The sequence below is a fragment of the Lissotriton vulgaris genome, chromosome 11 (genome assembly GCF_964263255.1).
Source record: "Lissotriton vulgaris chromosome 11, aLisVul1.2, whole genome shotgun sequence".
In the NCBI taxonomy this organism is placed as follows: Eukaryota; Metazoa; Chordata; class Amphibia; order Caudata; family Salamandridae; genus Lissotriton; species Lissotriton vulgaris.
The window spans coordinates 316,214,123-316,226,848 of NC_141699.1; positions in this window are offsets into that span (position 1 = coordinate 316,214,123).

Below are 12,726 nucleotides of genomic sequence, written 5' to 3' on the forward strand. Positions count from 1 at the left end.
GAAACAGTTTGGAATTTCCCGGGTTAAGGCATTGACCAGACCATACACCGAACCATTCCAGTTCATCAATGAGCACAGGAACTGCCTCTGCCAGACGACCCAAGTAAACCAGTGTGTCATCGGCATACATAGAGACCGCATGGAGCGCTTCCCCCAGATGTATCCACCAACCCACCATTTTTGTTTGTAATGTAATAGCCAGTGGCTCCATTGCCATGGTAAAGAGGAGCTGGGACAGGGGGCACTTCTGTTGAGTACCTCGCTTCAGGGCAAAATTCTCAGACACCCACATATAATCCCACTCCACCGAGTCAAAAGCCTGTCAGATATCCAGTAGGAGTATTAGACCAACTTGAGTATTGGTCCAGTCTCGCACTGTTCATATAGTGTTAACCACACCTTATGTTTTTATCAAAGTAAACTCAATTTAATCAAATACTTTTCTTTGATTTATTTAACATTATATTTTGCGATCAAATTCATGTTACATATCACATGATATTTCAAAAAAACATTTGTATTTCAATATATTTCATATATTCTCTATGATGATCACATTTACTATGAATAAATCACAGCCACATTGTCAGTCCTCAACACATCCTAATCACATGCCCAATGCTTTTCGGCACCTTGAGTGCCTTCCTCAGGGGATGCCTCTAGTAGGCACAGCACCTATTCCTCTTACTCTAGACTCAGGCATACCAGACGCATGCCATACACCATAAATTGTGTGCAGTATTACAGTTAGGGATAAGCCTGGCTTGATCCAGGTGAATCACTTGAGACATGTAAGGGAGCATTCAGGATGCCAATATCCCACTCAATATTTTGGCGTCTAAATTGAGGAGTGATATTGGTCTATAAGAACTTGCTAACAGGGGGTCCGTGTCTGGTTTAAGGATCAGAGACACAACTGCCTCTTACATTGTATTTGGCAGAATTTTTCTAGCCATGGCGGCTTTGAATATCTATGAGAGGTGGTCTACCAATAAGCGAGCATATCTCTGGTAAAATTCTGCCGGGAGCCCATCTCTGCCCGAACTCTTCTCAGGCTTCAGATGCCGTATAGATGCTAGTATTTCCTCCCATGAAATCGGTGCCCCAAGGGCCTCCTCTTCTGTTTCATCTAATTTAGGGAGAGGCATGTCCTCCAGAAACTCCTGCAATTCAACCAAATCAGTCCTCTAGGCCCCTTTACACGTAGATTTCAGGCAAGATGCAAATTCCTTCAAAATCTCTCCTTGTGTTTGTAATTGCAATATGGGCATTTGTTCCCTTTCCGTTTTAAATACTCTTGCAAGCAAAGCCCCTGATCTATTCCCCTGCATGTGGAACCTCTGTCTATATGATGTATATGTAAATTTATCCAACCTGACACAAGCATCTAGTAGCTCCCCATGGATCTTGGTCCACTCGGCCAAGTGTACCCCTGTCTCTTGTACATTGGCCTCTAGACAGTGTAGCATGAGCGTTGCGATGTCCATTTCTAGCTGTTGCTTCACGCCATACGTGCTCTTCATACACATTCCCTTTATAACCACCTTCTTGGCCTCCCGCTCAGTACATCTGTTAGAAGCAGATTCCCAATTTTCTCAGAAATAGTTTTGTAGAGTATCTGAGGCCACAGCAGCATAAGGTGGATCCGATAATGCTTATACCCTGAGCCTCCAAAGTAGAATGGCCGGATGGCCCGGGCAAAGTTTAAAATGAGTAACAGCAGAGCATGATCCAATATGTATCGGGGAAGGTGTGAAATACCTCTGTGTCTGCCGACAATCCAGGTGTGAGACAACAATGGTCGATGAGGCTAAGTGCATTTGCCACTGGGGTGCAAAAAATAAACACTTTTGTCATTCGGTTCCTAGCCCTCCACTCATTTCTGAGCTGCATACCCTGTAGCAATAACTCCAGATACCGTAGCATGCATGGTTGAGTGTGGGCCCTGGTGGTTTCTCCATCTAACTGTGCATCGAAAATGCAATTAAAATCCCCAAGAATTACAATCTCAGCCCCCAAATATGGGGTTGCTGCTTTGAAAATGGCGGCGAAAAAAGGCAATGCAATCCACATTCGGGGCATACACACTAATAATACACAGCTCCATGCCCTCCCATTTCCCATAGAGAATAAAATATAGTCCTTCAGGGTTCCTAACATGACTCATGTGGTGGAATGGTACACCGAAATCATCACTCCCCTTGCAAATCCTGAATCAGAGGTATTGTATAACTGTCCCCTCCATTTTTTACGTATACTTGCAATGGTGCCTTCCGTTACATGCATCTCATGCAAACCAGCGATCCCCACTTTATACCATTTCAGAAAAGTTTAAACCATGCATCTTTTTACCAGCCCCACCATACCTCTTATATTCCAGCTAAGGAGTTTCAGTATTTGTGCCACCATGATTATAAGACCTTATGTCCAAATGTTGCATACTGTATCTTCCCCGCTTAACCCTTTTTTCTCTCCCCCCAGTACTGTGTCCAGTGTCGTATCTGTCCCTGACCATACGTAACACCCCGGAAACATGAAAACATTCTAAATAGAACAGTCCCATTCGCCTCCCCTTTCCCGGGCAGTCGTCCAAGTTTGGCAGATAGTGATAAAACTAGTGTAAAATTCAACACATACCGCCCCAAACCACCCTCCCCACCCTCAAAATGTCTGTTAGTCCATTCCATGTAGAGCCACAGCTCTGAAACTCTGAGCGCTCTGCTAGAGAACCGACCCGACAAGGAACGAGATTGCTCTCAAGCATCTCTCACCAGGCCTAAAATCTGACTGGGGGATTCCCCTTTATTAAAAAAACTTTATTATTATTAAAAGTTCTTATCAGTAAGTCTCTTCTAACCCTTAAGAACCATTTGTTCCATGCTTAATGTGTGATACACTAGTGTGTGTTCACCAATGTTCACATTTATCTGCTCTTTCGACCCCTTCAAGTAAAGGCGCCATCATTCCTGCTCATTGCCATGATAATCAATGTCCATCTCTGAGTCTTGTGTCATCTGGGGCCATCTCAGTGTTAGACGCATGTAAGGTACAATCTTATAGTACTTTAATCCGACTGGGGTCCCTTCGTGCCTCCGCCTGGTGTTGTCTTTCAGATAGCAGATGATGATCTTCCAGTATCCCTGACCCTGTATGGCTCCCCGAAGACTCAGTGGATGGAACCAGGCATCGTCCCCCGGTCCCTTAGTGTCTGGCCAATCAGTGGCATCCCCTGCAGAACAAAAGAAGAGCTTGTGTCCTCCATGTTCAACCCTTAGTTTTGCGGGAAACAGAAGGCTGTATTTCAAGTGCAACTCACTCATTCTTCGTTTGACCATAATGTAGGATTTCCTTTGATCTTGTACAAGTTGGGTATAGTACAGGTATATTGAGATGGAGTGTCCTTCAAAAAGAAATTGACCGCAATTGCGTGAAAGCTGTAGTAGGAATTCTCTGTCCCTATAGTTAATTAGTTTTGCGATAAAGGTCCTCGGTGGTGCTCCTGGTCTGGGAAGTGGGACAAGTGCCCTTTATGCGTGCTCAATATTAAAAAACTTTAAGAGTTTCTTAGGAGCAATCGCTTTGGTGAGCCACTCCTTCAGAAAGAGCTCAGTGGAAGAGCCCTCTGCCTTTTCGGGAAGCCAAAGAAACACAAATTACTTCTCTGTTGAGGTTCCGTGACAATTGTAAGTGGTGTTTTCGACTCGCACGAATATGGTCGAGTCTGGTATCTATGAACCGCAAATGACGAGTTTAGTGGGTGTACGCGTTTTCGCTGTGCTAGCCTAAACCGTTCGTTTGTTTCGTGAGTTTCTTCATCTGAACCCACGGGTTCCATCTTAGATATGGCATCCATTTTGTTTCTTGCCCTCAAGTAGCCAGCGAACGGACGCTGTCCGCTTCGCGACCCTGGGATTCCCAAACTCTTGCCGAAGACACGTTTTCTTTGAAGGTGTCTTTATGATGAGGGGGATGGCACTGTAAGGCAGATGGCCCCGCTCGAGGCTCATCTTGCCGTGCCAGTCTATTGTCTTAGTTGTGCATTCATTAGGCACGTCCCCTTTGATGCCTGCAGCTCGTGTTTCCCGATACCACCCCTTTTACACCCTTTTCGATCTGCTCACTGTTCCTGTCTTCCTCTGCACCTGTTTCTGTCTCTTCCTCGATTTGTTTACTGCTGATTGGAATGTACTAATGGTGGGAAGATGTGCTTTTACAGTTGGGAACTACCAAACGTTACTGTACTTATGTTCCGGGCCCTGAATACATGAAAGCGACTCCTTATGGTCTTTACGATGGGAACCAAGTTGTAAACCTTTGTGTACCATGTTATCCTATGCACGAAAACTGTATAAAAGGAGTATAAAAGGAGCGATCCACAGATACAAGTTGAAGCAGACTCCTCGAACCTACACGTGTTGTACTTCCTGTGACTTCTGTGTTCCCTGCAGTAATAAACCTCGAATCTTTGACGCCGAAGGAAGTGTCCCGTGTCTCTGTCATTTGTACGCCGGAACAGGTTACCCACGAAGGTTTTAGGTGTTATCCCTGGCACCGCTGGGTCTTAGAAAAACCCAGTCCTTCAGTTGGCGCCCAACGTGGGGCTGCATCAGTGGTACCGGTCCAAAGCCCGACGATCGTAAGGAACTTCGTGTGAAATCTCCGAGGGAAGGTGCACCCCGCTTCATCGATCCTGTTGTCGAAAAAAGTGGCCCAACGACTTTTTCCGCGAAGATACCCGCCTCCTGACGGCTGCGACAGACTGCTGCCCTGACTGTAGACCTGTTTTGGCACCTGGCGTAGACCTTGGTACAGCGAGACGATTGACGGGCCTTCCTGGTGACGCCATTGATCTTTGAGTTAAGTATTTGTGGGTCGCTCCCAGAGTCCTTTGTTGTGGGTGCTTAGTTTTTGCATGGTTCCATTGCATTTGTGGTTCTTAGTTCTTTGTTCTTTGTTGTGATATTTGACGTCTGCAGTCGCCAAAAACCGAGGGTTTTTGCTCTTTGCAGGGACATTGTAAATCCTATAACCCTTGACGTTTGTGAAACTCGTTTAGTGTGCACGATGCCTGGCCGTAGTACTTTGTTCAGTTGCTTTAGAAGTTGTGGTGCGGATTCCCGACTGGAGGACTCGTGTCCGATACCTCCGGTTGGAACTCTAACTTATGAGTTGTACAGTAGACACGGTTTGGGTCTAATTACATTCAATGAGTGTTGGGTTTGTTACACTAAAAAAGACGGTGTCCTTAGTTGGCCACCATATGGCAGTTTTTGAGACCCCGATTTTAGATAATCTAGAAGCTAAATTGTTCCAAAGAAAAGCAAGGCCGGCCATGTTTGATTCCTTTCGGTTGTGGCGTAAAGAAGCCAAACAGAAAGAAATCAAGCAGATTAAACGTAATAAGAGAGAAGGTATTGTTACAACGGTAAAAAATGCAGAGCAGTTCCAGCGAGATAAGGAGGAAAAGGAAAAGGAAGTTTTCGATAGATTTCAGCGTATCTCTTGAAGTCACCTCCTCCGTACGCACAGGGTACCGTAGCTCCGGTGGTTCCCCCTGTCCCTGTTCCTCCACCTGCTCCCGTTCCTGTGCCACAACCTGTCCCCGTTCTTCAACCTGTTCCTGCTCCATTACCTGCTCCTGTCCCTACTTCTCCCCCGCTTGTACTTCCTCATACTCCTGCTCCCGCTGCTCCTACTGTTCTGGTTACTCCTGCTGTCTCTTCTGTTCCTGACACTTCTCTTGTTACCCCATTGTGTTACTCTTCTTCTCCATCTGTTCGACGTCGTACCCCTTCAGTTGCTGCTAACTTCTTTAATTCTCTTGGACCCGTTCTTGAGTCCGCTGGTTCTGATGGTCCTCAAAGGCGAAGTCAGCTTCCCGGTAGTAGGGAACGTGATTCGCTGTATAATATGGCGACGGGTTGGATTAAATACCCCTTAGAAATCCTCCACGTATAGTGCTTGATACGTTTTGTCAATTCAACGAACCGACACAAAGGTTCGTGTTTGAAGAAATGTGCAAGCTTTTACGTGACCAAATATCGGCTGATGCATCTGACGATGTATTGACTGCTCTGACTTATCTTCAGCTTCAGTTTGCGAGCGGAATACTGGTGGGTAGCAATGTTCGACGTGCTGTCGAGCAGTTGCTATCTTTTCGTCCTTCTATAATGCCTCGGGCATTGTTTTTAGAAGACATTGAGGAACCACTAGCAGCGCCTGGTCAGTATCCCATGCGCGAAGTTCCACCAGTGTGGATGCCGGGTGATGCTGCTCAAGTTCCGCCGATCCTGCCACATTTCCAGAGAGTGTGGATACACCTCCCATGGAAACGATCGGAAGTTTTGCAGGTGAAGCAATCTTTGCCTGACCCTCGAAAGAATCCTGCAGGGTACTATAAAGAATTATCGCAGTTAGTGGATGCTACGATAATGAATCTTGCTGACATTGATATGTTGTTCGGTAACGTGGTTCCGCAACCGGTTTGGGCGAAAATTCGTCAAGAAAATCATGTAGCAGAATTAGGTGGTGATTGGGCTGCTCTTGTAGCGGCGGATACACGACAAATTGGTGGGGCCAAGCCTGAACAGCTAATTACGGCTTTGCCCCAGAGAATTATTACCCTTATGAAAACGCTTATGCCAGCTATGAAGGTGAATTGGGACAAACTGTCCGCTTGCAAACAAAAGAAGGATGAGAGTGTCTCTGATTTCTTTACGAGATTTGAGGAGGCATTCATTGACCATAGTGGTGAGGATATGGGTACTGAGGGAGGTCAGCGATTGTTTGTGGACAAGTTTGTCTCAAATTTGTTGCCGGACCTAAGCAACAAATTACGAAATTCAGAAAGTGCGTGGGCTGTTTCCACTTCTGCTCAAATATTGGCCACGGCCCAATATTATGAGAATAGAGAGAAAGAGGAAAATGATTGTGCCGATAAAAAGACAAAAGAGCTAAAAACTAAAGTGTTGTTGCAACAAGCGTATCCTCCACGTTCGAATCAGAATGATTCGCAACAGCGGAATCGATCACAATCTCAGTCGAATAGGTCGCAATCACGTAATGACTCCTCTTCGCAGAGATCTACATTAGGGTACAATCAGTGTGCCTATTGCAGGGGAGAGGGTCATTCGAAATTTGATTGTCCAGTTTTGCGTGATCGAAATAATGGTAATTCATCTAGAGGAGGTCGTAGTGGTCCTCAACAGGCATCACGTGGTAGAGGTCGTGGTGCTCAAAATGATCGTTCTAACAATTCTTCTGATTCTAATAATTGTTTTGATCAGCGCGGATCGTCGCAAGGAAGATATGCGCAGTACAATGTGGACGATTATTACGTTGATCAGGACACTGACGACGGTAATTACTAGGACAGCCATAGACAAGGAGAGGGAGCAGTATCAGTTCCGGTTGATCAGAGAGGGCCTTACGTCGCAGTTGCCACCTCGGGCGTCGTTGAGCCTTTTCTGTTGGACAGTGGTGCAGCGAAAAGTTCCATCATGCATTCGAAACTCCCTGGCGCACCTTTGTCTGGCTTAACAAATTTTCGGTTGGATTCTCTGGCGCCCCTGTTAGCAATCCGGTTCCGTGCCCTTTGCCTCTTACAATTGGGCCTAGTGAGCTGAAAGCTCCTTTGATTTTAACTACTGGTTGTGGTGAAAATCTCTTGGGCCTGGATTTGCTAAAACGTCTGTATGCGACTTTGTATTGTTCTCCTGCGGGAGTAAAGCTTACATTGGGTGAGAGAGTTGTCTCTCCTATGTACTTATCCATCGACAAGCTTCCACCGGAATTGAGTTCTCTTCCTGCATCTTTGTGGGCGACAGGTCCCAATGACGTGGGCCTGCTTGACATCTCCCCTTATGTTGTTCACTTGAAATCTAATGTGCGATTGCCACGTGTTCCCCAGTATCGTATCTCCCTTGATGGTGAGCGAGCGCTGTTAGCAATCATCTACGATTTAATTGAGAAAGATGTTATCGAGGAGACTCGGGGAAACGTGTGCAATAGCCCTGTGCTGCCCATTCTGAAGCGCACTGATCCATCAAAGCCCCCTGTTTATCGTTTTGTTATCGATTTACGGGAGGAGAATAAAATTGTGATTCCTCAGTTCCCTGTGGTGCCTGACATTACGGCTCTACTGACTCTGATTCCAGCCTCTGCATCTTGGTTCTCAGTGATCGATCTGAAGAATGCTTTCTTCAGCATTCCGATTGCTGAGGAGAGTAGGGACCTTTTCGGTTTCTCTCTTGGTGGCCGCAGCTTTAGGTTTAAACGCGCTCCTCAGGGCTACTGTGAGAGTCCATCGATATACAGCCAAGCCTTGAAGGGCCAACTTGATGCGTTTGTGTTGCCGGCCGGTGCGGCCTTGATCCAATATGTCGATGACTTATTGGTGGCTGCAGATACTCAGGACATTTGCAAACTTGCTACGGTGTCGTTGTTGCAGCATCTGTGACTTACATCACAAGGTGTCACCTTCTAAACTGCAATATTGTTGCCAAGAAGTAACCTATCTAGGTCACTTATTGTCAAAGGAGGGAAGAAGGTTGACCCCAGAGAGAATTGCAGCGATTGCTCGAATGACTGTGCCAACAACTCAGAGAGATGTGCGTGCCTTTTTAGGTATCACGTCATACTGCAAGCAATGGATCCCGAATTTGTTCATTGCTAGCGAAACCATTGGTGGCTCTTACGTACAAGGATGTTCCAACTCCTTTACCATGGACGGAAGAATGTCAGAAAAGTTTTTCTGAACTACGTGACGCGTTGTGTTCGGCCCCTGTGTTAGGTACCCCTGACTACAGTAAACCGTTTACACTATACGTTCACGAGAGGGAAGGTTGTGCGTTGAGTGTTTTGACGCAACAATTTGGCGGTAAGCAACGTCCATGTGCATATTTTTCCTTGACCTTGGACCCAGTAGCTAGAGCATTGCCGAGTTGTTTGAGAGCAACAGCGGCAGCTGCGGTGTCCATCCGGCAATCTGCAGGATTGGTCATGGATAATATGCTTACGGTGATGGTTCCGCATGCAGTTGACACTCTTTTGAATCGTACGAAAACTTAACACCTGACGAGCGCAAGGTTGTCTGGGTATGAGTTGACGCTTTTGGCAAGTCACATTCAAATAAAACGTTGCAACGTCCTGAACCCGGCGACTTTGTTTCCAATCAGTATGGAATCAGACAAAGTAGCACCTCATGACTGCTACCTACGAACGGAGGAAGAAACAAAAGGTCGAGTAGACCTGAAAAATACTCCATTGGAAGATCCCGATGGGACCCTGTATGTGGATGGGTCGTGTTTTAAGTTGCCGAATGGCGATGTGACGACTGCGTATGCTGTGGTGACATTGAGTACTGTTGTGGAGACTGCGAGATTGAATCAGAACTCTGCTCAGGCGGCAGAGCTGATTGCTTTGACTAGAGCGTGTGTGTTGTCGAAAGGGAAACAGGTGAATGTGTTTACAGACAGCCAGTATGCATTCGGTGTTGCTCATAGTTTTGGACGATTGTGGAGAGAGAGAGGTTTTATGACATCGCATGGCACGAAGATTCAGCACGGACAGCTCGTGAATGATCTTTTGGATGCACTTACGTTGCCCAAGCAGGTGGCGATTATTAAATGTAGTGCACACCGTAAGGTGACGGATGATGTTGGTCGTGGTAATGCGTTTGCGGATGGGATTGCTAAGGAGACTGCCAGGAACCAAAGCACTAAAATGTATGTGACGAGTTCGGTTAGGTGGCCTACAGAGACTGGTATGTGTGAGGACACTATTGAGAGTGTGAAAGCGATTTAGAACGAGGCCACTGAGTCTGAAAAGACGAAGTGGAAAGAGAGTACGGGAAAGCTGGATGCGAATGGTTGTTGGATTGATTTGTCGGAGAATAAGAGGTGGATGTTGCCGGATGCGTTTGTACTAGCCGTTGTGACGATGGCACACGGCTTGGCACATATTAGTGCGAAAGGTATCTGCAAGTTGTTGTCCCCAGTATGGAAGAATGATGGTATCGCTAAGTGTGCTGAGAGATTGGTTAAGAATTGTATGATATGTATGATGTACAATCCTGGTAAGGGAACTCCTACACCTCCTGGCCATTTTGCTCCCCCTTCATGTCCCTTTGAGGTGATTCAGCTAGACTTCATTCATATGGAGCGATGCAATAACCTGAAGTACGTTTTAGTTGTGGTTTGCGCATTCTCCCGATGGATCGAAGCCTACCCTCTCAAAGACAACACTGCTTTGTCCACTGCGAAAATCCTACTGAAGGAATACTTTCCTCGGTATGGAATGCCGCGGATTGTATGGTGTGATAACGGAAGTGAGTTTGTGGGGAGTGTGATGAAGAGTGTGTGTAAGGGCCTTGGAATTACACAGAAATTCCACAGCGCCAATCATCCCCAGTCAGCAGGTCTGGTTGAAGGGTATAATGGCACCCTTAAATTGAAGTTAGCGAAGATTCAGGCTACGACTGGTCTCTCGTGGCCTGACGCTTTGCCTCTAGCTCTTCTGTCAACTAGGGCGACTGTACACTCCCGAGTAGGGCTTAGCCCCTACGAGATTGTGTTCGGCCGCCCTGCCAATGTTTGGGGGGTCCCTAGACCCAGTGTGTTTTCTGATCTTGAGTAGCCAATGTTGATCGATTATCTTCATGATCTGACTGCTAAACTGAAGTTAATTCACCAACAGGTCTTTGAAGCACTGCCGACGCCGACGGAGGGTCCAGGCCACCAGCTCCAGCCCGGAGATTGGGTGGTGACACGAAATTTTGCCCGGAAGCGTAACCTTGAGCCTCGTTTTACCGGACCCTACCAAGTGCTCCTTGCCACGAGGACTGCTGTTCGTTTGGAAGGACGCAAGAATTGGGTGCATGCCACCCATACCAAGAAGGTACCTATACCTTTACTAGCAGACTCGTGGGTGAGGAAGGGCATTGCCTCGTCTGAAGCAGAAACTGTGCCGACTTTCGTTCCTTTTAGCGACGCTCAGCCTGTTGGAGAGTCCTCAGTGCAGCAGAACGACATTGTTGAACATTTGTCATCGCAAAACTCAAGATCTGAACAATTGACTGATGAGCAGAACTCTGTCCCATCACCGGATCAGCTGTTTGACGAACAGACACGTCCTGGGAGAAGCCGATATTTTCTTCGATCCAATATCAGAGACTAATAAATATTTTTGCTTACTCCCCTGACATCCACGTTACCCCATTGCCACCATTCAGTCTGAACACACTCGTATAATTGTGATTTTTGTAAATTTTGAGCCTTTTCCCGTATATGTGTTTTGCTTCCACAGCTAGGAGATTTTGTATATATATTGTTAATTAAAGATACCTTACATCCGGGTGGACCGTAGGGCCGCGCGGGTACTTCCTTCTGGTTAGTAGGTCTTGACACTAGGTCGGAGACCGTCGGTTCCTGGGAACTCCTGGGGATTGACTACTGCTACACAGAACGAAGTGCGTCAAGAACGTAGCGGACGGTTTTAGAGGATGGCTTTCTCGAAGCTGTCGGAATTGGAAAAAGCTCAGGCCCAAAGATTCAAGTTGCAACAAATCGCTCGTACAAAATGCTTCATGTTTCAGGTGTTCCTTCTGTTTTTAACTGTTTCTTCGTTATTGGTGGGTGGGGTGTATTACATGATACAGTCATTGTTGCCTTCTGCCTCACCTACCCCTTCTTCTGAACCTAAACCTACCTCCACTGTTTCTCCTCATTCCTTCCACATCCTACCCCAACACGAGCAGGTTAGACGTGCGGAATTCATGAACAATTCCTTCGTTCAGCTCCTTCATCAGCATCAGTTGGTGATAAACACTACCAATTGTTGGGTGTGTGGGTTAATGCCACATACCACCGATAAGGGAATTCCGTACCTGGTCCTTCCTTACAGTTCCCAGGGTTCAGCTCGAGCATTCCAAACAATGTTTCGAAGCGCACTAGATTCTCACCCCAATTGAGAGCCACGTTTTCCACACTTTGGTCCCGGTCCGTACCATAAGCCTTTGGCAATAGCGATTGCTGATTTAGATAGGGATATCTATGAGCCGTCGCTCATCCCAGAGGAAGAGGTGCGAGCCTATAGGGATCTGAGTGAGGTTGAGTATAGTGCGCTCGTAGGCGAAAGACAGCTTAAAAGCTCGTCTCCAATATGGATCGTACCCCACCTTGGTAATTTCTGTCTAAAAGGTCGTGGCCGAAGCCCGAGAGCTCACCTTGGAGAGAGTGCTTGCTCTGAGACGTATGTCTTACCAATGCTCTCTTCCCCTGTTCTCCTGACTGCCAAGGGTACGTACTTTGTCTGTTATGACCGTGCATATACATGGTTGCCCCTTGACTTTGCGGGCACATGTTATATTGCAAACTTGTTGCCACCGACTTTTACAGTTGCCTCTGATTACCACAAGACCAGAGTTGTGAGGGGCGTGATTAGCAAAGAGGACACTGCCGGTCAAGAGGCAGGAGACTTTTTCAAGGGTTTCTTGCCGTTTTGGGGGCCTATGATCAATAGTTGGAACCTGAGACAGTTGACTCGAGTGGTGGAATCGACAGCTAATATCACTGCCAGTGCCCTTGGTAATATCACAGCAGAGCTTCAGGCGGATCGATTGATGACGTTACAAAATCGTATGGTTTTAGACGTTGTCTTAGCAGATCGAGGTGGAGTATGTAAGGTGATCCATTCGAGCTGTTGTATTTTCATTCCAGACAACGCTCC